The 27,220-nt window shown below is 43.4% G+C and overlaps 1 protein-coding gene across 18 annotated transcripts in view; it reads right to left on the bottom strand.

Annotated features, from left to right (window-relative positions):
• PLCB4 (phospholipase C beta 4) overlaps nt 1-27,220 on the bottom strand; it is a 383,120-nt gene that overhangs the window by 334,857 nt on the left and 21,043 nt on the right. For all 18 annotated transcript variants that reach the window (XM_058287543.2, XM_071211556.1, XM_058287545.2 and 15 more), the window contains exon 2: nt 17,986-18,040. The gene's annotated coding sequence lies outside the window, so the exon portion shown is untranslated. The remainder of the gene's footprint in view (nt 1-17,985; nt 18,041-27,220) is intronic.

Raw genomic sequence — 27,220 nt, 5'->3', positions numbered from 1 at the left:
TGTCCACAGGCCCTGGCACTGAAGCAGGTTGCACAGGATTAAAAAAAAAAAAACAAAAAAAAAGAATCCCCGTGAATTCCCTACAAGGGAAAATAGTGACATTTTCCTTTCTACATAGAGATTCTACTAAAATTGTATTTTAAAGTTTTAATATTTTTATGACTATTTTCTACAGAATGGACAAAACGTGCAATCATTCGTTTATCAAATCAACTGCCTGGAGAAGAAACTCTAGCAGAACTACTGGGTCACTCTTTTAGTACCACCGATTTACAAACACGAAGTGTCTTAGACCTCTGAGAGAGGTGTTCACACTTCTGCTCAGTAGGGGAACACAGTATACTGCTTTAAGTATCCGGAATGCTCTTCCTCTACGGAGAACGTATAAAATATCATGTCTCTTCAGGCTAACGTTAGTGCTAAAACATGTCAACATTTTTTTAACAAGTTCACCTACACGGTCCGTCTCCCAGGATCAACTGCCTCGAGTGCCCCCTCCATCCTCCTGGGTTTTCCATTTTTCTCTTTCTTTGATAACCTCCCTCCCCACAACTGACTTCGCCCCCACTGGAATTCACTGCCAATGTGTCATCCGAGCTTGGGCAGCTGCACCTGCATCAACCGGCTTTATAATTAAATGAAACGATCAGACGGGACATGGAAAAATTGCCTGTCAGTAATCTGAGTTTATTTTTCTTTCTTTTTTGGCTGCTATATCCTATTTTAATTGTAGGGTACATACTTGACATTCCTGACAAAGAAATAAGAAGACACTGTTCCCTTTGAATTCTTAGAATAACAATAATTAGCATGATCACCGCATCATCTCCACGCTTCACAGCTCACGTATCCATCAGGAATTCAAGATGACGCATCCTCTTGGTGAGACACCACCCGCAGCACCCCGTCTGGTCAAGCCTCTCCTGGCTTGGCACCCTCTGACCACTCGTTCCTTGGGTCAATGAACACAACACGAGCCTGGCTTTTGCTCCCGCTCCGCTGACTTTCTTGTTGCCGCCCGGGCACGGGCTCCTGCCCACCTCCCTCTGCGGCGGTAGGCGTCAGTGCCTTTGGACCCGCTCCTCAGCCCTCCGCTCCTTCCTCACGCAGTTCTTCAGTGACCTCATCCAGACTCACAGCGCCTGAACGGACACATCTGCAAGCTCCGCCCTCTCCCTGAACCCAGATCCTTCCAGCCAACTGCCGACTGCTTGTCTTCACCTGGATGTCTAACAGGAATCTCCAACTCAACCGCCCCAGTCTAACAGGAATCTCCAACTCAACCGCCCCAATCCAAACTCCCGGGCTTCTCCATTCACGCCTCTTCCCAATGCAGTCTCCCCAACTTAGTAAATGGAAATTCCATCCTTCCAGTTGCTCAGGCCCAAAACCTTGGAATGACTCCACTGCCTCTCCCTTTCTCGTACCCCTCACTGAATGCATGAACAGAACCCACTGACACTAATTTCAACAACCCAATCAAAAAATGGGCAAAAGACTTGAAAAGACACATGTCCAAAGAAGACATCTAAATGGCGAATAAACACATGAAAAATGTTCAACATCACTAGCAATTAGGAAAATGCAAATCAAATCTACAATGAGATAGCACTTCACACCTATTAGACTGGCCACTATTCAAAAGTCAGAAAACTACATGCTGGAGAGGATGTGGAGAGCTAGGAACGCTTATTCACTATTGGTGGGAATGTAGAATGGTACAGCCTCTGTGGAGTTCCTGAGGAAGTTGAACATAGACTTGCCATGTGACCCTGCAATACCACTTCCGGGCACATACCCAGAAGAACTGAGAGTAGAGACATGAACAGACATCTGCACACTGATGTTCAGAGTGGCATTATTCACAATTGCGAAAAGTCGGAAACAACCCAAGTGTCCATCAACTGAATAAGATAAACAAATTGTGGTTTATACACACTATGGAATATTATGCAATAGTAAGAAGAAATGAAGTCATGAAGCATACGACAACAGGGATGAACCCAGAGGATATTATTTTGAGTGAAGCAAGCCAGACACAAAACGACAAATACTGTATGATTGCCCTATCATGAACTAAATATAGGTGTAAAAGTCATGGAGTTAATATTTAGACTTTAGGTCATCAGACAATAGAAGGAGGGTAGAGAATGGAAAGCTGAGGGTTAACCTGTGCAGAACTGGAAAAAAGGTTGTCGCCCAAGTCAATCTCATCCAGGGCTTCCCTGGACATCACAAAACCTTCAGCTCTTCTTACTGCTGGACTTGAGCCCTCACAGTCTATCTGAACTTGGCCGCTGAAGGGGAACTCCCGAACCATAACATCGAGTCACTCTCAAGGTCAAGTTCCCGTGGCCCCCACTTCCCTAAGAGCAGGAGGGCAGGTCTTCAGAGGGCCTGGACAGACTCCCCAGTCTGCCCCTCCTGCCCCCCTGCCCTGATCTCACGCTCTTGCCCCTCTTCACTCCGGCTGCACCAACCTCCTCATTCTTCCTCAGACACAAGGGCCACTTCCTCTTGGGTTTGCTCTGGCCGCCCCCACCCAGCCCAGGAGAGACGCGTGGCCCGACCTAAGCTCTCGTGGGCCTCCCCTTCCGTGCTTTCTGCCAGTGCGATGCCCCGTGGTCCCTCTTCCCAGCAGTCACCATACCTGGTCCTCTGGTCTGTTGTTTTGTCTTCCCACTAGAATGGACACTTCAAGCAGAGTCTTTGTCACTTATCCCCTCCAAAGCCTCAGCTCTCAAACGGGCCACACTGAAGGGCCGCAGCTGATAATTACCCAACACTCGAGTGAATCAATGTTCCTCTGGAACCTGTTCTTTTTTATTTACAAAAAGCCGTGTCGTTTTCCACATGAATAAACGTACATCTAACGCAAAGGAGCAGGAATGGGAGGGAGATGGGTAGAGACGAAACATGATGGGCCATGAGTGGGTAAGAGATGCAGCTGGATCATGTCCTGTGCTAGTCTTTCTACTTTTGTATATATTTAAATTTTCTATAATAAAAAATTTTAAGTGGAGCGGGTGTGGTTCCGTGAACTCCTGCTTCACATATACAAGGTCCCAGTTCAATCCCTGGTACTTTCTAAGGAAAAACACATTTTTTTGAAATATACATTTGCTTGATTACTTGTAATAACTTACAGTATTCTACTAGCTCTACCATAACTATTTAACCCTTACCCTACTGAAGCATATTTGGGTGGGCTCCATTTTTTTTTCTCTATCACAGAAAGTACTAGAATAAATATTCTTACACAACTCGGATTAAAGTCTTGCAATAAACTCCTAGAAATAGATGTCTTTGCATCTTAAAATGATCATCATCGTTAACTCTATGCATCACAATTCGTGAGACTTAATCTTATGTGCAAAGGGGAGCAGGTGCAGCTCGGTGGTTGAGCTCCTGCTTCACATGTACGAGAGGTTCTGGGCTCAATCCGTGATACCTCCTAAAAAAAAGTAAAACCTAAGCAGATGTGGCTCAAGCGGTTCAGCACCTGCTTCCCACATGGGAGGTCCCGTGGATTCGGTCCCTGGTGCCTCCTAAAAACAAAAACAAGCAACAAGCAAACAGACAAAAAAACCAACTCAGGGTGGTAGATGTGGCTCAGTAGTTGAGAGCTGGCTTCCTATATACAAGGTCCCGGGTTCGATCCTGGGCCCCCGTACCTTTAAAAACAAAAAACAAAAGAACTACATATAACTGCCAATCACCCCTTCAGAAATTCTGAACCAATGTATGCTCGCACCAATAACGCTTTAAAGCAGCGCCAACTCAAAGCTCCCAGTCTGTGACTGTTAATTACTGGTCCGCAATGAGAAAAGCCCAGGAATTGGGAGTAAACACTTGGAAATTTTCATGGCAATTGGACCACGTAAATACAAGTCTTATGAACATTTAAATAATAATAATATCTGAGGTTCTATTTTGCACTTTTCATTATATTTTTCTGGTTATTTTTTATTATTATAGTTTACTAACATAGCAGGCAAACACAGACGAGGGAGCAGATGTAGCTCAAGTGACTGAGCTCCTGCTTCCCATGTATGAGGTCCCAGGCTCGATCCTCGGTACCTCCTAAAAACAAACAACAAACAAGTCTAACTGGGAAGCGGATGTAGCCCCGTGGTTGAGAGCCTGCTTCCCACGTACAAGGTCCTGGGTTCAATCTCCAGCAGCTCCTTAAAAAAAAAAAAAAAAAAAACAGGGAAAATGGTCCTTTACAAATTTGAGAAAAATTACACTGCAGGACTTGCTTCTACCCACCATCATCGATACTAGTGATTTTTTGTTCTTTGTTCTATTTGTCATCATTTATCATTTCAGTTGCCAAGGAACAATATAGCACTGTTGGTTTGAGTTTTTGATTGCTGGCAGGTTTGCATACTTTTCATATGTTTGACCCCATATTCATTATGAGTTACCTGTTAATATCTTTTCCCCACAATTCTATTAAGATGGCCATCCTATTGATTTGTGAGAGAGCTCTTTGTACTTGGGAGACAACAGCCTTTTGATGATGATATATTTTGCCAATATTTTTCCAGCAGATTGTCTTTCAAACACGTGTAGATGGTTTTTCACTACACCAAAATAAAGATAGATTTGAAATATCATGTATGTAGCCACATATTTTTATCCTTTCCTTCATGGTTTCTACTTAGAGATGTCTTCCCCACCACAAGATTATAAAATTATTCCTCCATATAATTGGCTGGTCCATTTATAGCCTCCCTCACAACACTGATAATTTTGATCCACCAGAATTATTTTTGCTTGAATAGTGCAGTAGGGATACAGCTTTATTTTTCCAGATGACTAAACAGGTGTCCCAACACCTTTTATTGAATAATTCAACTTTTCCTACCAATCTAAACTGCCAACCTTATCATATGTTAAATTATCACACATACTTATCTATAAATAGATTCTCTATTTTTTATTCATCGATGTGTCCTTGAACCTACCACTGTTTCACCATTGATTTATAACATTTATTAATATTTGAAATGACAAATGCACCTCATAAATATTTCTTCTATTTTTGGAAGTTTCACAGGTTCATTCTTCCAAGTGAACTTCAGAATCAATTTGCCAAAGTCCCCAGTAGAAATAACGATTTTACTAAATGCACGGTTTCACTAACTGAAACTTGTATTTTGGTGATACCATACTGCGCCTTGCTTTCTAGGAACAAGGTCTATCTTTCCACTTATTTGAAAGCAATTGTACGTCCCATCACTGAGTTTTGTAGCTTTCTTCACTTGGTTCCTAAACATTTCTAGTATGTTACACTCAGCTTCTGTAGGGTCACAGTCACTGTAAGTGGAATATCTTTTTTTAAAAAACTATTTTCTAACTTATGTCATCAATCAATTTTCACTTACTTTGTAGTCAACCAGCAACCCTAGTCAACGCTCATAATGCCTAATAGATTTTTCAGGTGAGTCTAAGTATACTGTTAATTCCATTCACATGCTCATTCATTCACTTAAAAAATTATCAGGCATTTGTTACATGTATCTCAAGATATTAGTCAATTAAAGATTAAAGTTACAGAGAAAATATGGACCCCTCCCCAGAATCATAAAATCCAGTAGAGTGAATAAAATATATATACACATATTTGTTACTGAATAAGAGAGAAACTGATAAATCTTTAAAAGGGTTGCAGTTGACTTGTAGTAAGGGAGACTAAAGGACAGACTTGCAGAAGCAAGAAGAGCTTAAGGAAGACTTCAGGAGAAAGGCAGCATTTATTTTGAGCACAGAATAATGTTACAATTTGAAGAGATCAGAGGGATAATATTCCAGGAAGAGGGGGAAAAAGAAAATATATATATATATACATATATATATATGTGATCAAAAGCAAAAAGTGAAAAAGTCAGATTAATTTTGGCTGAAGTACAGGGTATGCTAAAGAGAGATTATGGTAAATGGATAAATGGATCATTCTGAATGTAAGATTAATTTGCTGCTTCTTTGTTAAAAAACGAGGAGCTACTGGACAAGCAGAGCTCTGTTTTAAGAAGGTGGATCTGGCGGCAGGATGTAAACCCTGAGTAATTCTGGGGTGAGAAGAACTGAGACAGAGAGAGCGTGTTGGTTTTAAATTATCATCCCCAAATCCAGGGACAGTCCACCCACCGAGAGGCTGAGGGTGAGATCTCTGAACCCCGCTGAATCCGGGTTCTGCAACCGATTGGCCAACATAAATGAGGAGAAATGACGCTGGGCCAGTTTCCTGACCCAGACCTTAGGAAACTGGCCCCCTTCACGGCCACTCCTGGGATGCTCATCCTTGGAACTCAGCTCATGGCAAGGCTGAGCGGTCCATGGAGACGGCCTTAAGGAGATAAAGTGAGGTCCCCGGTCCTCAGAGGTGACCGAGCTCCCAAGCAACGGCCAGCACCAGCCTGCCAGGCAACGAGCGAATCACCCGGGAAGCAGTGCTCTGGCACCCAGTCAAACCACCGCAGCCGATGCCACAAGGAGCAGAGCCCTCCCCGATCTGCAGATTCGTGATGGCTGTTGTTGTAAGGTCATTTGTTACATAGCAATAGTAACTACGGCAGAGACCAATTAGGAGATGCTGACAGCAGTTCAGATGAGTGAGAGTAAGAAACTGAACTTGCAAAGCAGCTATGAGGTAAAGGGGAAGAGGGTTAGATGCCACTGATATTCTGAAGTTCCAATGAATAGAAAGAAGTGAGCCTAAAATTAAAATTCAGCCCTTTATTTATTGCCCTGAGTAAGAATGAACTAGGTATAGTTATTTACTAAAATTGGGGAATTGTACAGTGGGAGACTAAAATATTGCAAAGCAAACAGTTACGTGCATGTACTCGCTACCCACCCCTGCACCCTCCACTGAAAGACTTGCCCGTCACACAGGTGTTGGGTTTGACCATGTGGCTTCCATTGGCAGGTGGTACATGAGCTGAAATGACAGTTGCTCAGCTCCAGGCATAGGCCCTGAGAGGCACTGCAAATTTCTGCCTGGTCTTTAAGCTTCTCCCATCCCAAAAGAGCATGCCCAGTGCAAGTCTCAGGAGAGAGAGACAAATCACAGCTTGGAACCAAGCCCAGTGGAGCCCGCCAACCTGCAGATGCATAAGCAAAAAGAAACCAAATCCCAACCTGCAGGCATGTAAGCAAAAAGGAATTATGTAGAGTTGAATACCATTGGTTTGTTATACAGAAATCATTGTGCCTGATAAATATATTTATTAATAATTTTTTAATTACCCACTGCTCAACATTTCATTACAAATATAAAAGGTCATAATCCTCATTACCATCCCCTAAAGATGCCTCTCGTTTAAAGAAACACAGAAGTATACGATATTTTAAATGCTTCCATTTTGATTAATTAGGGGATGTAGCTCTTTGTAGAAGGAAACAAAAGAGAAATCTTTTAACAATAATAAATTATGCAATTTTCTCTCACCTTTGATTTACTACTGCAATCGCATTCACTGGATAGGAAGGGGGCGTGGGGTTCTGGTCCAAAGGGATAAATGAGATAAAACAAGATCCTCTAAAGACAACTGCAGGGCTTTAGTGCAGAACAGCAGCTCTCCAAGTGAAATGCCGGGACCATTTTGAAGACACCAGGAGGTCAAAACTATTTCCATAACAGCACTAGTGTCTTTTTCTTTTCTTTTTTTTTTTTTTTTAATTGATTTTGTAAAAATATTACATTAAAAAAAAATATGAGGTCCCATTCAACCCCACGACCCCCACCCCACCACTCCCCCCCCAGCAACACTCACTCCCATCATCATGACACATCCATTGCACCTGGTAAGTACATCTCTGAGCATCTCTGCACCCCATGGTCAACGGTCCACATCAAGTCCCACACTCTCCCCCACTCCATCCAGTGGGCCCTGGGAGGACTCACAACGTCCAGTGATTGCCCCTGAAGCACCATCCAGGGCAACCCCAAGTCCCAAAGGTGCCCCCACATCTCATCTCCTCCTGCCACTCCCCACACCCCTCAGCCACCATGTCCACTTTTCCCACTCCAAAGCCACCTTTTCTCTATGGACCTTGGATTGGCTGTGTCCATTGCACCTTTATGTCAAGAGGAGGCTCAGATTCCACATGGATACTGGATGCAATCCTCCTGCTTTCAGTTGTAGGCACTCTAGGCTCCATGGTGTGGCGGCCGTCCTTCTTCAACTCCATCTTAGCTGAGTGAGGTGAGTCCAATAAATCAGATTGTAGGAGCTGGAGTCTGCCGAGGCTCAGGGCCAGGCCATCACACTTTCAGTCCAGAGATTCAAATTCCCTAAATATATCTTAAACCCCAACACCAACTGCAATTCCAGTAAAGTAGCATGAAAGTCTTGTGAAAAGAGATCCCATCTGAGTCCAGTTTTATCACGCAGAAACACCAGCTCCAAAGAAGGGCCATCTGACATGGCAGTGAACCCCATCTGCCATGACCATAGAACCCGTGGGTCTCTTTAGCCCTCCAAGGAACCAGTACCTGGGGATTGTATCTACTTTATCTGTCTCTTAGACTCTGCTCAGTTGTGCATAAGGGCAATCCTTCTGACAGCCTCCAGACTCTTTTTTAGAGACTCGTAGCCATATAGACTCATTTCTCGTGTCTTTTTCATTCTCATCCTCTCACAAGGTAAAGAGTTCTAGAGGCTTCACCATGCTTAGCTGTTGCACTAGACTGAATGCAGAAGCAAACAGGAGATTCCAAATAACTTCTATCAAGCCAATCCCTGAAAAGATTCGCAAAAATACATGCCACTCTTCTCAACAAATATGCATACATACCTTGCATACCGAGGCACGGCTATCTTCAGGTGAAACAAGAGGGTTCAAAAAACATGGTAAATCCTTTTTAAAGTATTATTTATGTCATTGAATGGTTTCGTTGTTGCTATGTAAATTAATAAATATTTTAAATGTTCCCATCCTGCTTTCTAATATGGCAAATATTATAATAACTACTGATGACATGAACAAAAGCTGTTTAGAACCCCGAATAATTTTTAGGCATTTAAAGAAGTCCTGAGCCCAAAAGTCTGAGAGGTACCCTATGTTGTGAAAGGGAGTACACACTAGAGTGTGTTAAGAAGGATGCTGAAGTGCAGACTTGATAGGAAGTAGAAGAGACGGCAGGTATAGGGTTCCTACAAGAGCAAGTCCTAAACATGGTTTTCACCTTCACAGCTTAGACAAAAAAGCAAGCCTGGCATGCCTTTGACGATCTGGTCACAAATCATCTCTCTTAGCAAAGCACCTTCAAACCGTAGAGAACACAGCAGGGGGAGAGAATCCTCAGCTCAGGGCACACAGCACGCACTCACCATGGTGGAATTTTACTCAAGATACTACAGATCCCTTATAAAAATACTCTGGCATTATTAAGAGAGAAAAACATGGAGAAGTACTAAGACGGCAGAAGTAAACTGTTAACTTCAGCAGCAATTTGTGCTTTAAGTACTTTTTCCCAAGGGACTCAAAACATACAATAACATGCACAAAACCTCTTAATAACCTCACAAGTTCCCAGTGGTTATTTCCACATTTTAGAAGAGGAAGATTATATTAGTTAATACCCAGTAAACTAAAAAGCAGAAACATTAAATCCTAAATGCCTCATCTCTGCCAAGGGCTCATTCACACATCACGCCAAAAGCAAAACAAAAAATATCTTGACCAAGCACATATGAGACTGTTGAATAAGCATCAAATACTTTTCCTCTCTGCTGTAATCTAAGATTATTTCATATAATCCTTTCCCTCTTTCCACCTTCATCATCTGCCTCTACAGCCTACGTGGAAAAAGTTGACTTTCTATACATTCATAAAGTGAAAATCAGTCACAGACCTTGCATATCGAGGCAAGAGGACTAAAAATGCACTCAGGGAAGTGGATGTGGCTCAAGAGATTGAGTTCCCGCCTACCACATGGGAGGTCCCTGGTTCACTTCCAGGTGCCTCCTAAAGAAGACAGATAGCTGGCGTGAGGGGCAGGCACAGCAAGCTGATGCAACAAGAGACACAAGAAGAAAAACACGAGACAAAACAAAGCAGGGAACAGAAGTGGTCCTGGTTCGGTTCCTGATGCCTCCTAAAGAAACAAGGAAGATGGACAGACACAGCAAGTGAAAAACAACAAGCGGGTAGGGGATGAACGACCGACTAGAGCAGACTAACTAGTTTTCTACTGTAGACTTATTGTGATTCTAGCATTGGAAGAACTTTGATCACTGATGGGGAGGCAGTGGCCACTGGAGGTTCTAGGGGAGGGAGAGGGAAAAACAGGTACAATATGGGACATTTTCAGGACTTGGGAATTGTCCTGAAATTGTCTGTCATTACAGTGACAGATACAGGCCATTATATATCTGGTCATAACTACAAGACTGTGTGTGAGAGAGTGTAAACTACAATGTAAACTACAGTGCCTGCTTTGTGGCAATGCTCCAAAAGGTGTTCATCAATTGTAACAAATGTACTACCCTAGTGGAAGATGTTGTTGATGTGGGAAAATGGGGGAGGGGAGAGGGTGGGGCATATAGGAATCCCCTATATTTTTTATGTAACATTTATGTAATCTAAGTATCTTTTGAAAAATAATTAAGTATATTTTTAAAAAAACACTCAAAATGCTGGGTCTACATTTTATAAAGCAGGCAGTTGTTTTTCCAACGAGACAAGCAGCTCTCTTCTCACTTGCTGTCGGCCGCCTCCTTGCTCTCACTGGATAACTGGAGCTCCACCTCTCAGGGGAGGGTCCTTACTGAGAAGAGCGGCAAGCGTGCCCATCCAGCTTTCTCCTGGGACCTGCAGGTGCTCCATGTCAGTCAAGAGCCGCCTCCGTCGGGCTCCCTCGGGCCTGTCCCCCCACCGTCCCACAAGTCCAAGGGCCCCATCAGCTAGCCAGAGGACGGCAGCAGGCTGAACTATCATGCCTCTAGCAGTGGAAGAAACTGTAGCATTGACGTGGGGACAGTGGCCATGGGAGTTGCTGAGGACAGGGAGAGGGAAGAAGAGAGGTGACGTGGGGCATTTTCTGGACTTGGAGTTGTCTTGAATGGTACTGCAGGGACAGATGCTGGACATTATATATCCTGCCTTAACCCTCTGAATGACTGGAGGACAGTGTAAACTACAGTATAAACTATAATCCATGCGATGCAGCAGTGCTCCAAAATGTATTCACTGAATGTCATAAATGGGCCATAATGGTGAAAGAGGTTGATGTGGGAGGGGCCGGGGGGAGTGGGGCATATGGGAAGCTCTCATTTTTTAATGTAACATTTTGTGTGATCTATGTATCTTAAAAAATCCCTCATCCAGAAATAAATAAATAAAATAAAATAAACAACATCCAATTTGAAAAAAAGGCCTGGCCCAACAGGTCCACGCGGCCTCTGCTCCCATTCTGGGGGTGACGAGAAGGCTGGGCAGCTGTTCCCCAGCAGCTCCGTCTCCCAGGGACCGTGAGCGTGGGTTATGGGGGACAGCTGGTAATTTCTGTCCCCGGGAGTGCGTGGTCCCACAGCCAGGCAAGCCGCTGACACGCTAGCGAAGAAATGGTTGCCCAGAGAGGTCCCCTCATGGGCAGCATCCAGGCTCCCCTCCAGGGGCCACGTCGTCACGCACAGTGAGAGGAAGACGATCACCGCCACAGGCGCCAGGAGGGAAACCCACAAGGCGACCTAAGGGGCCCAGAGCGCGACCTCCAACGACACGCCGCAGCCCGTTCTTTCTAGAAAACAAGCAGAGTAGCAGCGCGACCGAGCCAGCCTGCAGGAACCGAGAAGGGAGCAGCTGTGCAGAGGATCGGAGCTGGCTGTGAGTGCAGGAAACAGGACTACAAACATCGCTCTCTGCAAAAGAGGAGCCGTTCCATTAGCAACCAAAGTGGGGTGCTGTGGTCTGCGATCTGTATGCTCTCATCGAAGGGGACCCCTTTCCATCAGAGAATCCCGGGACCTCGCGCCACGAGCAGAGGGGATCACCGCTGTCTGGTCTCTCTTGGGTTCTGTCTGGAGTTTTTAGTGACGCTGTGAGTAATCCATGGGCAGGTGACACCAGCTGAAGAGAGGAGCTAGTGTGGGCTCCTTCTGTAACAGATGGAAACGAAACCACTTTCCGTGGCATCCCTCTTTTGTCCTCAAGTGGCTGGCTCTGTGACATCCTCTGTCCAAGCTGCTGGGCACTTGCCACCGCAGGCAACGCTGCTGCTCACCAATGACGGGCAGAATTCTAAACCATCTTCTGTTTCTCAGAGTCACTCGCTCCAGAGGAAGATGGGGAGTCCTGCACCCTCTAGGGCTGGCAGAGGCAGGAAACACACAGTGGTCCAGCCTCACCCCACGATGCATTTCCCCAAGGTCAGGAACAGGATGCAGATGTGACGCAGCCCAAAATGTGATGCACGACCACTACACGTTCGGAAAAATATTAACAACTGAAACGGGCACACGGACCCTGCCATCTGCCAAGGCAACCGGAAGGGCTTATGGGCAGAGCAGTGTCCTCCCCACATGGCAACTGGGGACTCGCGTCCATATAATCTCCCAAGATTCCACCAGCTGGACCAGGCTTTGCCATCCCCACTCAAAGCCAGGATCCGAGGGGCAAGGCTCCCGCAGGTGTTCTGGAGTAGTCCCAAAATGTCAACCATCCCCAGCACCGTCAGAGAAAACTGTGACGACGGCAACGTTCTCCATCTGTACTGTCCAATGTGTCGCCTCTTGTCGCCTCTTGTCAGCCGTGGACACTGAGTTGTAGCTAGTGTGCCTGAAACACTCATTTTTTAATCTGAATTTAAACACCCCATGTGGCCACTGGCTACGGCATTGAACGGTGCAGGTCTAGCCTTCTAGGCAGCCGGTAACCAACCCAAGTTCCTCCATCGCCCCAAGAATGCAATCCAACATCGAATAAAACAAACGTGGGTATTTCTTTCCTCTAACTGTTCAAAAGGCCCTGGCTTGGTAGGATCACAGGTTTAGTCATCACCTGAAATACCTTCATTACGTCCTAGAGCAAGGCTTCTTAACCAGGGGTCCATGAGTGTTTATTGAAATTCAGAGGAAACATTATTCCTGATAATGTAGCCTGATAGTCTACAGATGACCTTGTGGAGAGAGGCAAAGCCTAGAGAGCCTCATAGTCTACAGCTGACCTTGTGAAGGAACCAGAGGAACTGAGCCCAGAGGAACCCAGGAAGCCTGAACCCTTGCAGATGTCGACAGCCATCTTGCTCCAATATGTGGAAATAGACTTTGGGGAGGGAAGTAACTTATGCTTTATGGCCTGGTATCTGTAAGCTCCTACCCCAAATAAATACCCTTTAGAACGCCCGGGATTTTTCTGGTGTTTTGCATCAGCACCCCTTTGGCTGACTAATACAGAATTTGGTACCAAGGAGTAAGAAAGTGCTTTTGCAATTACCAAAATGCTGGAATGGTTTTACAAATGGGTAAGTGGTATTTTTAGAAGGAATTTTGAGATGCTTGATGGAAAAGGCCTAGAAAGCTTTGAGGAGACTGTTGATAGTAATAAGGATGCTAAAGAGACTTTTTTTTTTTTTTAATTTTTTAATTTTTTATTGACTTTGTAATAATATTACATTAAAAATATATATGTGAGGTCCCATTCAACCCCACCCCCCCAACAACACTCGTTCCCATCATCATGACACATCCATTGGATTTGGTAAGTACATCTTTGGGCACCTCTGCACCTCATATACATTGGTTCACATCATGGCCCATACTCTCCTCTATTCCATCATGTAGGCCCTGTGAGGATTTACAATGTCCGGTGATTACCTCTGAAGCACCATCCAGGGCAGCTCCATGAGACTTTTTATGATGCCTTCGAAGTAAATGATGAAACTATTATTGGAACCTGGAGGAAAGGCGATCCATGTTTTAAAGTTGCAGAAAATTAGCAAGATTAACTCCTGGTGTTTTATGGAAGGCAGAATTTGAAAATGATGAGCCTGGGCATTTTGCTAAAGAAATTTCCAAAGTAAACCTAAAGAATGCAGCTTGGCTTCTGCTTGCAGTTTATAGCAAAATGCTAGATGACAGAGATATGCTTAGGACTGAACTGTTGGGCACAAAGAAAACAAAACCTAATTCTGGAAATCCCAAGCCTGGAAATCAAGCTCCCAGATGAAATCGCCCCATTGGAGGACTTAACTAAACTTGAAACTGGTAAATCAAGATTGAAGTTACAGTCATCTAGGAAAGACTTGTGGAAAGTCTTGCTATCTGATGGCTTAGACCCTTGCTTCCTGCATACTAAACAGACCTTTTGAGAGAGCTGTATGGACAAAACCATTGTCATCCTGGAATAAAAGGGACCTGGAAAGGAGACACTGAAGGAGAAAAAGCTTCAAGAGGAAAACCATGGAAGGTGAGATCTGGAATTAGGACATCACTTTGGGCAAAGAAAGGAACCCACCCATGTTTACAGAGCAGGTGAGTTTGCCCCAGCAGTTGAAGAGGGTGGATGTTCCCACTGGATGTACTGGGAGAGTTTTGCTGCCCCAGGGTACAGAGAGGGTGGAACACATTCTGCAAAGGTTAGGGCGGTGAAGGTCAGCACCCCACAGGTCTGAGAGGGGTAGACCTATCCCCCAAAGGTTAGGGAAGGCCAGGTGGTCAACTTGTTGCTCTGAGAGGGTTGAGCCTGTATGCCAAAGGTTAGGGGGAATGTTGTCTTCACATCACTGTGCTAGGGGGTTAAGACTCTAACCAAAAGATTGGGTAAGGTATGGCAATCACCCCAATACTCTTGGAGGGAGAGGTCTGGAGCTTGGTCAACATCCAAATGCTTGATGAGGGTGGAACCAAGAAAATGGCCACTGGGCAAGCATGTGTTAAGGGTGGGTCCCCATATGGCCCCAAGGAGAAGAAACCATCTTCTTAAGAATGACTCTCAGGCTTTGAAATTGAACAGAGGATTCCCTGCAGGTCTAATGAACTGTAGAGAAACCATGAGTCATGTTTCCCTCCCAATTTCTCCTTACTGTAATGAGAATGTTTATCCTTTGTCCATTTGTGTATTGGAAGCAGATGAATTGTTTTGTAAGTTTTATAGGTCTATAGCAGACAGGACTTTGCCCCAAGGCAACCTGTATTTCTTTAAATTGATTGTGATATGATTTAGTACTTGCATTGTTACTGATTTAAGGTTTTTCCAGATATTGTAATCTCTTTTTAGAATTCAGAGGGTGGAATGTAGCAGTTTGATAGGTTATGAATTCCAAAAATAGATATTGGATTATGTTTGTAATCTGATCTGTACCTGGGCCAGACTGAGTTATGATTAGGGCTTTAATTGGGCAACATCATTAGAGTGTTGAGTCCCCACCCCTTGGTGGGTAGGGATTCACAGATAAAAGGCATGGCAAAGGGCAGAGGTAAGAGTTTCTGATGTTGGAGTTTTGATGATGGAGTTTGATGCTTAAGTCTTAGGCTGGAGCCCCAGGGACAGAGACAGAGCTGTTCACCTGATAGTCTACAGCTGACCTTCTGGAGAGAGGCAAAGCCTAGAGAGCCTCATAGTCTACAGATGACCTTGTGGAGGAACCAGAGATGCTGAGCCCAGAGGAAACCAGGAAGCCTGAACCCTCGCAGGCGTCAGCAGCCATCTTGGTCCAAATAGACTTTGGTGAGGGAAGTAACTTATGCTTTATGGCCTGGTAACTGTAAGCTCCTACCCCAAATAAATATCCTTTCTAACGCCCAGTATTTTTCTGGTGTTTTACATCAGACCCCTTTGGCTGATTAATACAGGGTCTGTGCCACAAAAAAGGGTAAGAACGCCTGCTCTAGAGCAATAGTTCTCAATCTCCCTGATTATGAGGACCCATTTTTTCATGTCAAAAATGATGATTAACTCTTTCTAATAGTGGTTGTGCCTTAATTCCTGTCAATAAAGGAAATGCATTGCAGTAAAAATCTGCTTTTAGTTCATGGCACGTGATACTGATGACTATTTCCTAATCACAGGAGCAGCGATGTAGTTTGTAAAGCAGTCGTATCCTCGTCCAGGGGAAGCATTCCTTAGTCAAAACGCGGGCACTCCTTGGTTTTCCATGGACTCCAGGACCTTGCTGGACACGCCAGACCCTCCACACAGATAAGGCACCCTCTGCTAAAGACCGTGCCCCCGAGCATCCAGCTATCTTGCAGATATGTGGGTTCTCTTCACAAGAGGGGCTTTGGATCAGGGTTGGGGAAATGAGAAAAAGCAGCTTTCCTTGTGCTTTTTCAATGTGTATCTGGTAACAGAAGTAAATTACATTATAAATTATTTATGCTGCAGTTAAGTCCAATTATCGTTCCAGCTGCAAGGAAGATCAAGGTCTAACAATTTAGAGCTCCGAAAAGTGTATTTTCATGACTCAACATTCATATTGTGCTCATCAGTTCTCTTCCTGTCATTTAATCAAAAATTACCCTCACTCCCTTCTACAATTAATTCATGTTTCTGTGTCATCTGTGTCAAAGTCTGAAGAAATAACCCGAGCCAAAATATTAAAAAGCAAATATTAAAAATTTGCTTAATAATTTTGCAGCCATTTCACTGTAAGTAATCTTCATACAGCAGATTTTTAAAGTCCAGTTTTGAAGCATATTTTGAAGCATATTAGTTGCAGTCTCTCTGTTGGGACAGTAGTTACGTCCAAATGCTGAATTTACACTGGTGTTTCAGTTTATCGTAAGTAGGCCAAACTTTCCTCTCAGCTTCAACTTCTCTACATGCAATTCAGGCATCAGAATATTGTTGGTTCTCCACATGAGATTTCCAGTAATCTAGTACATGTCATAAGTTCCCCTTTTTGCCATCTAGAGGTGGGGGCTGTTTCCTAAGATGTGGTAACTACTTTGGGAGCTCTGCCAGAGAAAAGAGCCAAGCCGCTTCCAGGCTGGAGACGGCCACAAGGTGGACACGGGATGGCAGGATGGAGATGAAAAGACCCTGTTCTGAAGCTGACAGGAGGAGGAGGAGACAACCCCATCAGAGTCACAGAACTGTAATGATGAAATGGGGAAGGACGTTTCTACACCGTGGCTTCTCTGCCTGGAAATGATCTAAGAGCTAAACTCTCACAATCTGAGAGCAGACTACAGGGAAACACTGACGGACGATGGCACGAGGTCAGGCCTGACTCTGATTTTGGAACACCCCCAAACCTGGACAGAACCCAAGATTTGGAATGACAGCCCCATCAGACCCACCACAGCAATCATGTCTTAGGGATCCGCCAGTTCCTGCAGATATTTTTCTAAAAGAATCAGAATCAGAATCAACGTCCTTAAGTATACCTTTCAGAACAGGCGTGCTGGCAAGTGTCCACTCACGTGACAAAGGAAAAGACATTATATAAAAGCAAGAGCAACTTTACATGAGAAGCCCTGTCCATGAGCTTTAGAAACCTCTTGGAGATTCTCGGTAGATTACAAAGAGATTCAATAAACTTAAGAATCCCCACAACCTTGTTGTAGCTGATGAAAATAGTAAGCCAATCACATTCGATGATCCAAAAAATAAACTTGCACAAAAAACCTGAAGCTACAACAACTTTTACTGGCCGCAGACTACTTTATACTTCTATACTCCCTGGGCTTTCTAGAAAGACATCACTCACCGAAAAAAGAGGAGCATATTTCATCAGGAAGAGCTGAAATTAATCTTTTTCAACAAATATGTTATCTACTGAGAGACATTCACTTATTACACATAACATGCACTGACTGCTAAAGACAGCAACTATTCTCTCAAAATAGTCACTCTTTAAAAAACCTGGCAAACCCAAATGTTGAATTCAGAAAACTAAAGCTGAGGTTTGAAATCCAAATGGCATGCTCAGCAGCATAAAAACTGCTTCTCGATTAAGTAACTCTGGGTTGTAAGATAAAAAAAATTTTTTTAAGTCATAAATTCATTTTTAAAAGTATATATGCCTACCTTTTAAAGGATGATCACATTTCAGGATTCCATATCATAGAGAAATCGTCTTTTCCTATGGGGAAATAAAGAAGAAAGACTATCCATTAGTAACAGAAAGTGGCAAACATGAACTTTTGAGATCTGCTGTAATCTCTTCATGTTCTGGTTTTATTTAAATTGTTAAACAAATAAAAAAATTTTTTAATTGGACAACATAATTTTTCATTTCTATCCAAGTGAAACAGTCTAAAGATTTTGACTCCAATGATTTGATTTCTAAGAAGTAAATAGTTAAAATCAAAAGGGGAATGGATTAAAATAAATGAAAGCTTTTCATAACTAGATATAAAATATTTAATATACATCTCTGCTAATGACATATTTTCAAACATTTTGTTTAATTCCATGAAGTCAATGTACAAATGAAGAACCAAATGTATAAAATGCCACTCAAAATGAGGTGAAAAGGGAATGGGCAGTGGCTCAAGCAATTGAGCTCCTGCCTACCACATGGGAGGTCCCGGTTTGGTTCCTCCTGCCTCATAAAGACGAGCAACACAGCAAGCTGACACAATGGGCTAGCACAGCAAGCTAATGCAACAAGAGACAAGGAGGAAAACATAAAGAAAGACACAACAAAGCAGGGAGCAGAGATGACTCAAGAGATTGCCTCCCACCCAGGAGGTCCCAGGTTCGGTTCCTGATGCCTCCTAAAAGACAAGCACACAATGAACAGATACTGCAAATGCAAAGCAAAAGGGGCTAAGGAGAAATAAATAAAATAAATCTTTTTTAAAAAATGAGGTGGAGAGGTTCTAATAGCTGTGGGGGATAAAAAGGAAGGTAACAGAACAGTAAGTTTCTATGTCCTTTGTTGATTTTTTTTTTTTAATTGTCCAAGCCATAAGCCATATTTTGGGCTCTATTTTTCTTAGTTAAGATTTTTTGGTTAGGAAAAATATATAATGGAAATTAAATCAAAATAGGACCACTCTGACTTTATTTTACTGTATTACTTTCAATAAATAACTGACATACAAACCTACTAGTCATTAGCAAATACTAAATATGGCTTTTCTGTTCAAAATTATTTTGATGGAGATGATTTAATATTTTAACTACATATACACAAGCCCAAATAAAGAAGTAAGTGGTCTAAAGTTTAATACGTTAATCATCTATTATAAGCTATACTGAGCCAAATCTAATAAAAAATGACCAATAGAATAATGTCCACAAGGAGGTAATTAAACTGCCAATGGGGATGACGACGTGTAGATTCAGAAACAACAGCCATGATTTCTGACCCCAAAGAACGCCAAAGACTGGAAACGACTGCCAAGGCATAATTTCAAGGTGGTAACAGTCCAAAGCCATCACTCTTAAACATATCAAATGGGGATTCCTACATTCACCTGTGCTTGCTTAGGCTGCCAGCTTCTTTTCTTTTTAAACTTTCAATAAGAGACTCTCCTAACATCTGCCTGAAGGGAGTGTGAATCCTGCAATCCCAGCCAAGGTTGAGGAGCACCCTCTTGACAGTTCTGGGCTCCGTTCAAAGCTGACTCCATCGGCTGCCCCAAGTAAACCAGCAGCCGGGACCTTTCCTCTCCTGCTTTCCGTGGCTTCGGTGTCAAGTCAGCACTACTCTGCCCATCTCACTGCCAATGGAGTACAGTTAGGACCTAGGCTCCTAGCTGCTCATCCCACTCTCTGAACTCACAGGGGTAGAGAATCTCTGCTAACAAGAGAAAGCCAACACAGAGCCACAGACTTCTAAGGAAACATGGGTCAGTGTGCCGGAGCCAAACCTTCCTCCATGGCACACAGTAATCGTTGGGATGGTCCACAACTGCTGTCCAGAAATAGGCCATCTGGGATTTGTTTCAAAACAATGTAGTTGGTTTGTTGATGGGGAGTGAAAATGAAACAAAAGAGGCCAGAAGTTCATTGTAGGTTACTGATGAATATATGAAGGTTCACTGTAATATCTACTCTGCATTTACGTATATTTTTAATTTTCCATAATAAAAGTTAAAAAAGGTTATCCAACGAAAATGATGTATGGAAACACTAGAGGAAAGAAACACACAGATCGCAAGTATCACAAGCTTTTTGTTCTCCAAACACCCCACATACACACCAAGAAAGAAAAACCTAGAGAAATAAGCTAAACAAAAATTTTAAAAATCAAATATCACACTAGGAAAAATGAACAGCTTATACTTATGGTATTTTAAACATAGTAATAATGGCCCTGGGCTTTCTTTTTTTTCAGTATTTCAAAAATCAAATAAAAAGTATATATTTACCTGTGATAAAGCTTCTTTTTAAAATTATTTCAAGTACTTCCACTCTGAATTAAATGATCTCAACACAGAAACACAGGTTATCTCATGCCTGTCTGAAATTGTTGGCAGTTAAATAAGCCTTTGATTAATATAAATGGGGAAATGGATGACTTATTAATATCAATGTGACCTGTTTCATGAAAGGGAAGAAAAAACCCTTCTTCACAAGAGATGGAAGAAGAGGCAACAATTAAAAAAAAGAATATCGTTTATTAATGCAAGCTTTGGAACTGCAGATATAAACTACCCAACCTGTTACCTACTTCTGCTGGCTGAGCATGTCACTAGGAAACAGCCTCAAGATGCGTATTTCATAGGTTATTCCGCTAACTTTGGCTGTTATTTGAAAGAGACAAGAGGGGTCAAGCGAGGCCAGCACACAGTGTCCACCGCGTGCAGGGAAGTCACACACAGGGCCACCTTCGCAGCCCGGAAACTTGGCTTACTGACCCCACCAAGCACTACCACTGTAAGCCTGAGCCTGGACGTAAAATAAGGAGCAGCTGGGCCGAGCCGGCAGCGAAGGAGAGCCAGCGGCCGGGCAAACCCAGGCTCCCTCAGCACACAGCAAGCTGAGGACCCAACGCTAAATCCTGGCCAAGACGTGATGATAAACGGGAAACAAGTAGTCCACGGGGTTCTATTTTCTTTTTCAAGTTCTCCTGTCCTAAAACAATCTGTTGCCTTTCCAAATAAAAAAGCCAAATTCTGAGTAGGAAATCTGTCTGACTTAATGGATAGGCACATAAAAGCTGGAAAAGGGAGTATTATGGGAAAACCAGGGCGCCTTGGCCTCAGGAGGCAGGGTTCCAAATGTATCCAGGAAAGGATCGGGGGGTCGAGAAGGGAGTGTGTGGGTAATAATTTCAAATGAGTTACATGACGGAGGTCAGCTCAACAAAAGTCAATTGTTCTCAACTTGAAAACCATAGCTCTAGCAATTTACTACATGAGCTAAGGGAAACTTCCATTAGCTTACATCCATATGCAAATATTTTTCTTTCATGCAGCCATAATTTGAGGTCTAGTTTTATTAAATTGGGAATGGTGTATCACAAGGTCTTATGTATCTAAATTCTATGTCAATAAATGAATGAGTGAAATAGCAACAAACACTATCACCAAATCATGAAATCTAAGACAGAAGTCACTTGAGATAACAAAAATGAAACACTCATATTTAGCAGTCATAGTAGTTTGGTATTATTTATGAATTCCAATAATAAATACTAGATTCTGTTTGTAAACTGGCCTGTTTGTCATTAGATTGTATTGGATTCAGAGGTTTCACTTTTACTTGATTAAATAACAATTAAGGCTTTCACTGGGGTACATCAGTAGGATGTTGAGTCCCTGTTGGTGTGCAGGGACCCACAGAGAAAACCACACAGCAGAGGAGTAGGAGTTTTGAGCTGGAGCCCAGGAAGTAAGCACACAGAGGAGCAGGGCAGTTGAGCCTGGAGAGAAACAAGCCCTGGGGAAGAGAGGAACCCAGGAAGCCTGAACCCTGGCAGACTTCGGCAGCCATCTTGCTCCAACATGTGGAAATAGACTTTGGTGAGGGAAGTAACTTACGCTTTATAGCCTGGTATCTATAAGCGTCTACCCCAAATAAACACCCTTTATAAAAACCAACCGATTTCTGGTATTTTGCATCAGCACCCCTTTGGCTGACTAATACAGCAGTCAAGACTGATTGTCAACCCAATGTTCACAACCTCGACTTTGCCCTGGTGGCAATATGCCAGGCTGAGACGGTTTGTTCCCCAAGACTCTCTCACACCGGGGAGTGGCCACGGAAAACAGCTTTGACCAGCGAGATGGAGAGAGGGAGAGGGCTCTGAGAGCTCTGCTCTTGTGTTATGAGCAGGTCTCCGTCCACCTCTCCTGGGAAGACCTGCTGGGAGGCGCTGAGCTGTCTTATAACCTTGAGGACAAAGACAGACAATAAGGAGCAGAAAGAGAAAGACTCTTGTTCTCTGATGACAATGCCAAGATGCTGCACCTGCCCAACATGCTTAGATGCCTAAACCTGCTTTTCACGTCAGGTGTGGCAAAGGTCTGTGAGTTTAAGCTGCTGTTTTGTATCATTTGTGCCTAAAAATACTCTAACGAAACACCAGATGTAGGGAAGTGGGCTTGGCCCAGTGGTTAGGGCGTCTGTCTACCACATGGGAGGTCCACAGTTCAGACCCCAGGCCTCCTTGACCCGTGTGGAGATGGCCCACGTGCAGTGCTGATGCACACAAGGAGTGCCATGCCACGCAGGGGTGTCCCCGCGCAGGGGAGCCCCATGCGCAAGGAGTGCGCCCTGTAAGGAGAGCCGCCCAGCACGAAAAAAAGTGCAGTCTGCCCAGTTATGGTGCCACACACACGGAGAGCTGACACAACAATATGACACAGCAAAAAGAAACACAGATTCCTGTGCTGCTGACAACAACAGACGCAGACAAAGAAGAACATGCAGCAAATAGACACAGAGAACAGACAACTGGGGTGGGGGAGAGCGGGAAGGGGAAAGAAGTAATAAATAAACCTTTAAAAACAAAACAAAACAAAACAAACACCAGATGTAATTTCCCTTTCCTGCTCCTGGGTGCTCAGAAGCTGCTCCTATCGCCACTAACTGATGCTCCATGTAACTGGTCAGTTACATGTCCGTGGTCTTTGCTGCCCTCATCGGCAGTCTCCACGTGGCAAGAAGACGCTTCACGGGAAGGTGAGCAAGTGTAAGGGAGAGCAGTCCACAGGAAAACCTGAGCCAAGCCACACTGCACTCGCCCACGGGCCACTACATCTTCACACGCGTGATGTAAGAAAACCCAGAAGTGACAACAAAGACAAAAAAAGAGCGTAACACTATTCAAGTGGTCAAAAAAACGGAGTCTCTTGTAGTTTATGATCGTCTTCAAAACCTGTATGCCTCAACGCAGCAAAGTAAAGAATCAGACGCATGGCTGGATTAACATTATAAATGAGACATCACTTAAAAAACCCCAGAACACAGAGACATGAGGTCACCTCTCGAGGCCTTCCGGGCTGAGCTGGTTCAGATGCCCCCACGCTGGGCTCCTACAGGACCTCAGGAATGCAGTGCCTACGGAATTTAGAATTCTGCAGCATTTTCTCATCTCTTGCCAGAACATACACTCCCCGAGGGCAGGAAGGCTGGCCCGCAATAAGTATTTACAAATAGACACGCAGATTACTTTTCCAAGAAGAAAAAGGCATCTTTTCATGAAAAGCACACAATCCTAAAATAAAAAAAAAACAAACCCTGCAGAATCTTTTTCAGAATACAGTAATGAGGGAAGCAGGTGGAGCTCAGGGATTGAGCATCTGCTTCTCATATACACGGTCCCGGGTTCAATCCCTGGTACCGCTAAAAGAAAAAAAAACAAGAATGTAGTCATGAGTTGGATGAACAGTTCATCTGACCCAGCATGACAAAACTTCAAATGTCTACAGAAAGAAAAGAACTTCAGTCAAGCACTGGCTATGCTAAGCCAGGTGACGTGGCAGGTGTGCCCCTCCAGGGTCTCACCCTCACAACCCCCAGCTCTTCACCGGAGTCCCCACCTTCAGGCAAGGGCACATTCCACGGAAGCCCAGGAACGGGCCTGAGGTCACTTAGCTGGGAAAAGAGCAGAAGGCAGAGCAGAGACCACACCCAGGAGGCCAGCGCTCACGCTTCCGCTCCGCCACCTGCGCCCACCGCGGTCTTTACAAAGGTATCGTTCATAGGGTGGACACGCACAGTAGCTGACAGCACGTTCACAAGAACCTTCCCTTTGTGACCCAAAAGCAGGCGCAGGGCGCGGCTGCGCTGTAACCGCTGCAGCGTCGCCGTGCCGCGTCGTAAACCGGGCAGACGCCACCACCGCCCGGCCCGTCTTCCTTGGTGAGGATCTTTAAACCTGTACAGCTCGTTAAGGAAACAAGAGCCACCATGAACTTGAGCGGCCCAGGGACTGCGGAAAATAAAAAGACGCGTCCGTGGCCTCGGTTTCTCTCGAAGCTGACCAGCTCTCTCCCTCTAGCACTTGGGCGTTCAGGTAAAGTCTAGAGAACAGGAGGTAACTGCGACCCTGGAGACGCTAACCCCTGGGAGGCTTACGGATGATTTTTTGAGAGATATTGGATGGATTGAAGCAGTTTAAAATAATAGAGACTTCTGAGTCAAAAGGGGAAAGAGGTCACTGCAAAAAGAAGAAAAAGGAGGTCTACTGCCAGAGACTCCTAACACTTCTCCCTGAAAAAATAATACCTCTTTGAAGTTGTTGAAAATCTTTGTGACAATATTTATCCAGTAAACATCTTAATGAAATAAACTGTTATGACTACAAAGACACATAATTTTAACAACCTCATAAATTCTTATGAGAAGAAATAGACTCTCCACCCCCGAAACATTTGGTAATAATTTTTATACAATATGTGCACAGTCTGGGATTTCCATGTGTTGATAGAAAAGTTAACTGCAGTGTATTAGCCTCAACATGAGGCTCTTTGCTCTGCCACTGCAGGCTAAACCTTGCCAGCACTTGTATAACGACACAGAATGTTTTCCATGCCATCAATTCTACCAGGACAGCCATCTAATATCCATTTGGGAAAAAAATGCAAATGTGTTAGAAGCCAAACTTATTTTGGAACAGCCATTATGTGATGTAGCAGGATTCTCCAGGGAAACAGATCCAACAGGATATATGGATGTATGTACATAAATATTATGAGATTTATTACAGGAATTGGCTCACACAACCGTGGGACTGGTGAGGCCAAATTCCATAGGGAAAACCACAACTCGGATGAAGGTTTCAATGAATTCCCCAGGAGAAGCTGGCTGGCTGAAGTAGAGGTAGAAATTCTACTTTCTGACTTGAAATTATCAGTTCTCCCTTTAAGACATTCAACTCATCGGACAAGACTTCTCTCATTGCTGAAGGCAATCTCCTCTGTTGGTTGTAGATGCAATCAGCCATAGATTCAGTCAAGTGACTAATGACTTAAATCTACAAAATATCCTCACATAACAATCAGGCCAGTGCTGCCTTAACAACCACTGGATACCATAACCTGGCCAAGGTGACAGAGGAACTTAACCAACTCATATGATAAAGCAGGTTTCCATTTTTTTCCTCCCCTTCCTACTAGTGCCTATTATTTAAAATTTAGTATAAGGATGCTGAGTGTTTTTCCAAATAATGGCTGAATTATCTTTTAAAAGATAAATATATTCTTATTTTTGGCTAGCCCTTTTCAAAAATCTCCCATGACACCAAAAATTAGTATTCTCAATTAAGATTCAGTTTTCATGCTATAAAGTTACTGTTCAATGTGTTCAATCTTTACCAAAGATCAGCAGAGAGGCTTCATAAGGACAGAAACAAGATGGAGATACTTTTCCAAAGGCAGTGTCTGACAACACTTAGTAGAACTCTGTATACTGCTTTTAAAGTTCTGGCTCAAAACTCCAAACTTTCTAGCAAAGCAGGACTTTCTTGTGAATGCTGACCTTGCTTAAACACATTAACATCCCCCCTTATATCTGACCCCACAATCGGAAAGACATTGCCCCATTTATGAAATGAAATACCGAGGTCCACATTAAATTAACTGCCATAAGCAGTTCCAGGGCTGGGATGAAGAACGGATTTAAGTGTTAAAATACATCTTCCTCTGTCCCAGCTAACATCCCTTATCTGTTCTTCTGTGGTTTAAATTCTTAACTTACTAAGGCTCAAAAAATTTTAGGAAAAAATCTAGTCTACAAATAAAGTTTGAGGAGTTATATTTAACAGATTTCTGATTATATTGGACACAATCTCAGTGCATATAAAGTCAAGCCATGAAAGAGAATTCCTAATCATTTTTAAGAGAAAAATAAGTGATCTGATTAAATACAGATGAAAGAAAGTTTTGCTAAAGACCAGCTTTTTAAAACTTGTGGGAAAAAATGTGCCAATAAACAAAAAGCAATTTGGTATATATCAATGGTAACCAACTACTATGATTAGATTAAGTATGTTTGTCTTCTTTGTGCTTTTCATTTTCTAGTCATCTCTATCTGCTCCAAAAATTGAGGAAAATTACATTTCTTGTTCCAAACTGTTCTCCTTTATCTGTGCTATTTATTCTTTGCCAACTCTTAAAATGTATAGATGTGGTTCAACCAACTGGGCTTTTGTCTACCATTTAAGAGGTCCAGGGTTCAATGCTTAGGGACTTATGGTGAGGGTAAGCTAACCCATGTGGCAAGCAGCCCACGCTGCAAGCTGGCCCATGCAGAGTGCTGGCCCACGAGGGAATGTGGCCCCGCACAGGAGAGCCGCCCTCTGTGGGAGTGCGCCCACTGTGGGAAAGCCACCCCACGCAGGAGTGCTGGCCGATGCCAAGAGCTGGCACAGCAAGAAGATGCAATAAGAGACACAGAGGAGAGAAAATAAGAAGACGAAGTAGAACAGGGAGTTGAGGAGGTAAAAGAGAGTAACTGCCTCTCTCCCACTCCGGAAGGCCCCAGAATCGATTCCCAGAGCTGCTTAATGAGAAGACAAGCAGACACAGAAGAACACACAGCAAATGAACACAGAGCACAGACAATGGGGGGGAAATAAATAAAATAAATCTTAAAAAAAAAGCATTTGAGGTAATCCCCATCACCTGTTATAGCTATATTGGGATTATAAAAATATGTGTGTGTGTATATATATACACACACACATATATAGTATACAAACATGTTTATACATATATATAAACATTTTATATATAAACATATACATATTTTATTTACATATAGGTGACCTATACTGTTTAGGAATTTCTACCAGGGGTGCCTGTCAATGCAGTTTCAGGTTTTCCCTACCTCAGCACCCTAACCAACTTGATCGAGTGATCTA

Source organism: Dasypus novemcinctus, chromosome 24, assembly GCF_030445035.2.
Source record: "Dasypus novemcinctus isolate mDasNov1 chromosome 24, mDasNov1.1.hap2, whole genome shotgun sequence".
NCBI lineage: Eukaryota > Metazoa > Chordata > Mammalia > Cingulata > Dasypodidae > Dasypus > Dasypus novemcinctus.
This window is presented reverse-complemented; position numbering and strand designations above follow the sequence as displayed.